This window comes from Nanorana parkeri, unplaced genomic scaffold (assembly GCF_000935625.1).
Source record: "Nanorana parkeri isolate BGI_ZX_2015 unplaced genomic scaffold, ASM93562v1 scaffold4319, whole genome shotgun sequence".
In the NCBI taxonomy this organism is placed as follows: Eukaryota; Metazoa; Chordata; class Amphibia; order Anura; family Dicroglossidae; genus Nanorana; species Nanorana parkeri.
The window spans coordinates 1-820 of record NW_017310582.1 but is presented as its reverse complement, the minus strand read 5'-3'; positions in this window follow the sequence as shown (position 1 = coordinate 820).

Below are 820 nucleotides of genomic sequence, written 5' to 3'. Positions count from 1 at the left end.
CGTCACAGGGTTATCCTGGGCTGGTCTACAGGGGGAGGGGTTATCCTGGGCTGGTCTACAGGGGGAGGGGTTATCCTGGGCTGGTCTACAGGGGGAGGGGTTATCCTGGGCTGGTCTACAGGGGGAGGGGTTATCCTGGGCTGGTCTACAGGGGGAGGGGTTATCCTGGGATGGTCTACAGGGGGAGGGGTTATCCTGGGATGGTCTACAGTTTGTCTGCCAGTGTCCAATCCTCCTGTAGGCAGCAATGTAACCCAAAGAAAATGACTTCTGGTGTCACTTAATGGATGAGAAAGAAAAGGACAGCAAACCATGAAAAAAATAGCCGTGTACAGAACAGCTGTGCACCCCAAGACTACGAGGGGAGAGGAAGATGTGTGTGGCACGGATACATGGTTTCTCACACCCCACATACAGCCATGTGAAAAAGAAAGTACACCCTCTGAATTCTCTGGTCCTTAGCAGGTCTTAGAATGAGGTAAATACAACACACGACATATCACACCGCGTCATACCACACATGACATATCACACTGCGTCATACAACACATGACCTATCACCCTACACTGCACCCAGGGGAATGAAGAGGCCGGGCACAGCCAGTAGTCTGGAGCATTCAGGTGGTGTTGTCACAATGCCGAGGAGAAAGGACGTCAGTCTGGGAAGGTTAGAAGTAGAGCCGCAACAACTAATCGACTCAATCCATTATAGAGAAAGTTGTCAATGTTTTCAATCATCGATTCATCGGCTTTCAATTGGTCGGCCCCGTTCACTACTTCACACACGCTGCGCGCCGCACCTCCTCCCCACCTCACGCTC